This window comes from Elephantulus edwardii, unplaced genomic scaffold (genome assembly GCF_000299155.1).
Source record: "Elephantulus edwardii isolate Elephantulus edwardi_28Jun2011 unplaced genomic scaffold, EleEdw1.0 scaffold00047, whole genome shotgun sequence".
Classification (NCBI taxonomy): domain Eukaryota; kingdom Metazoa; phylum Chordata; class Mammalia; order Macroscelidea; family Macroscelididae; genus Elephantulus; species Elephantulus edwardii.
In genome coordinates, this window is record NW_006399797.1 from 149833 (window position 1) to 153823 (window position 3991).

A 3991-nucleotide genomic window follows, 5' to 3' on the forward strand; every position below is an offset into this window, starting at 1 on the left:
TCAGAGGTCTGGGAGTAAAGCCCAAAATGATAACGTTCATAAGATACAATCTGGGACCAACATTAGAATATGTTGTCTATAGTATAAAAAGACTGATAAATACAGCCAAAACTGCACAACATGGAGAGGACAAAATTGATGAATGAGATCTTCTAAATGCCCCCCCCTTTTTTATAATCCTAGTGGCATAGTTTGTAGTACTAGAGTGACACATAAAACACTTAAAACTGATGGATGGCATGATGAAGCTTAGAGTATGACAGAGAATAGACGGAGATGGCATGGAAAATGGATTTAGAGCAGGAAATGTCTCATATGCCGTGCAAAGGAGTTTGAGAATTTAAGGGTTTTGGTAAAGTCAATAAAATGATGTGATTTGCCAGGTTTACCCTTTCCTTTAGGCTTTTTCACATCAACCTGCCACCAGGCTTGTGAACACAGAGAAGTGATTAATGAGTCCAGTGACCACCCAGAAAACATTCTTGGCAGCCGCAGGCCCCAAGATACATTTAGGAATCTGCTTCTCTGGCAACATTTAATCCAGGAATAAGTCTCTTTTTCTGAGCGCTCAGCTTCAGGCTTAGTCACATCTCTCTTCATTTGTCCCATTACTGTATCATGGCTGGTTGCTTTTTTTCCTAGGAATTCTTTCCAAGAGTTTATTCAGCGAGTTATTCATTCTAAGAAGGTTTGTATTTCCACTGTATTGAGGTGAATAGAAATTGGTTATACAGATATAAAAATAAGCTGGTAGCAGATACTAATTCCTATTAACAAGAAGTACAAGGATTTATCATCCCTCATATCCCCTGTGAAAGAACAATACACAATTAAAAGGGAAAGTGGCAATAAATACTTAAGAATGACTTGCTGACAGGGCTTCCGACTCCTCTAGCCTAGTCCTTACTCTCTGATGATGGCAACAAGGGAGATCCTGGAGTTACCCTTATTGAATCCAAACTTTGAAACAATGATGCATACAGCTTCTAATTCTTATAAATCCAATAGTTCTCTTTCCATGAGTATGTAACTTTGTCACTTAGAATCTTGTGATAGAATTGAAATATGTAACATGTTTGTTTCTGAAATCTATAAAGACAGTGTGGTTTATTCATGAGTCATTTGGAATAAACAGGAAGCATCTAAGCTTAATTTTTTAAGACAAAGAGATGGTATGGTCCTGTATACTACCAATAATTATATAAATATTCTGCTCATTTGGGATTCTCTAACCTGATCTTTGGGAACTATATCATGTTTACCTCTTTTCAACATGAGAGAAGCATTTCTTTCACATATCTCACTGACAGAAATTCCCAGTACCTCAACTCAGGCCAAAGGAAAAAAAGAGTACAAGCAATAAAATAATGTTCTATCGACAAGATACACATTTTGCTCCATGCAGTAGTATCAGGAATTGAGTATCAAGACAAGGATTATCTTCCTCGGTTTAAAAAAAATAAATAAATGCAGAAGTGGATATGAGAGAAAATGTAATGTTGGCTGGCCAAAGCAGCAGGGAAGAAGATCTCATAACGGATAGTAACTAGTTCTGAGACATTTTCGATGTCTTCTTGCAGATCAGTAATTGGAAATTAAATATTCCTCATCTGAGACAGAGATACTTGCTCACAGCTTGGTGTTCCATTCCTACTTTCCTCCTTTGATGCCTGATTTCCATGTGCTTAGAATAATTCATGAGAATTACTTTAAATTTTCAGAAATAATGCAATGGTAAGAGCTTGCTTCTAGAGAAGTATTACATAGATTGTTTCAAGAAATAAAAGGCGCCTTGGGACTCTTCTTTCCTGCCCTAACAATTATAAACCTGATGTCACATATAAAGAAAGCAACGATTGTAGAGTCAGGAATCCTGGGCATAGAACTCAGCTGTTATTACTGCCTGTGCTTCCTTAGGCAGATCCACATCCTTCTTTGAGTTCAGCTTCGTGGTCTATAAAAATGATAGAAATTTTTTTGAAGAGGAAAAGAACTATTTAAAAGGAATATATAATTAGGTATTATTGGCATGACAACAGTCCAGAATAAGAGGTTTATAAAAAAGTAGACTGGGGATAAGGAGGGGGGAAATTGTGCAAAAATGAAAGGTTTTTTTGTTTGTTTGTTTGTTTTTGGTTTTTTTAAGAGAAAAGCAAACTGGGTGTGCGGGTTGGGGTACGAAGAAAAATGTGCAGCAGTCAATGAATGAATGGAAATACAAGTTCTTGGTAAACTTTAGTTAAAATCTCAATAAATTAAAAAAAAGAATACTAAGAACCCTGCTAGCTCTAATATTCTATGCTTATTAATTATGTTTGGTGTTAAACAAAAGTGAAATGAAAAGTCACTGGTGATGTGATTGGAGGTAAGTGGAATCACATAGCCCAATTAATAGGCTCAATTAAGTAGCCATTCAACTAACAACACAATTTTAGACCATCTTATTACTGTCAAGTTAATACCAACTCATAGTGACATTCTTCTCAGTACCTATGGTTTTAGACCATAGTGAAGATGTTAAAGCTATAGGAGTAAACAAGCTAAACTCTTCTGAGGTAGAGGAATAGGTGAGGAGATGGAGACATGGAGGCACTAAAACGTCCTTGGTACATGAAGAGTGAGTTTTTGTCAAAAAATGTCACACCTGTGTAAGACACTATCTACCGTGGAAAGCAGTAGTATTTTTAGACTAAAATGTAACCACGAGAACCCACAAATAATGAGAAAAAAGCCCTCACATTTTCTAAAGTCTTAAACATAGATACAGAAGGAGGTGCAAGGATAAGATTCGAGGTTGGTTTAAATTATTTATTTTTTTCAACAACATTAAAAGTTGCCTATTTGAATTATTTTTTTGGTCAAATTATTAAGGTCAGGTTATTAAAGCACTCATTATGGCAAATGTAAAATGGCTTGAGGCACTGCTCTAGACAGTGAAATAGTGTATTGCCATTCTTTTATGTTATGAGGTATAGAATAATCTTTCTTGGATAAAATTAGGGGAAAAGCACAGCCTTCTATTATGATTATAAAATATTCCCTTATAGATTATTCATATTAAGGAAAGTTCACATTGGGAAATATCATAGAAAAAAGGGCACAATGAAAGTTATATATCTTTTGGTTTTACTTTTACTGCCAAATAATTATAGGACAGGACAGCCAGAGGGCTTCTTAAGATGCCAAAATGAGCAAAAAATCAGTTAACCAGAGGGAAAGTATTGTATTTTCCGTGCATTTTAGATAAGATGGATTCCCAAAGAAGAAATTTCAATTTGAAACCCTGGGTTTTTACACTATTAGATACTTTACTCAAAATAGCTTGAATATATAGAAGATATTTTTATATTATTATATTTGGTTACAGAATTGAAATTATAGGCAAGAATTTAGCTGAACAAGAGAACAAAACTAAGATTACAGAAATAAGTACAATTTTAACTATTTTTTCCTTACTATGATCACTTCAGTCCATCAACTTCATTACAAGAGCAAATTTCAGAGTATCCTTCTGATATCCATTATCTTTTTTTCTTTTGAAATGAATTTTTTAAAATTTCGTTTTGTATGTGGTTGTTGTTGTTGTTTTTGTTATATGCCATAGAGTTGCCTGTGACTCAAAGTGACCCTCCGTACAACAGCCTAAAACCCTGCTCTATGCCTTGTCAATCTTATTGTTTCTGACATACCTATCCCCATTAACCTAGTAACTAAATCAATCCATCTCACTGAGGGTCTCTCTATCCTGCACTGTCCCTCCACCCTCTCAAACATGAAGTCCCTCTCCAAGAACTGATCCCACCTTGCAACATATCCCAAGTATGTCAGATTAAGCTTCAGAATCCTTGCCTCCAAGGAGCAGCCTGACTTCAACCTCTTCAGGATGAACTTGTTTGTTCTCCTAGCAGTCCATGGTATATTCAATACTTTTCTCCAGCACCACAGCACAAAGGTATAAACTCTCCTTCTATCATCTCTAGTCATTGTCTAG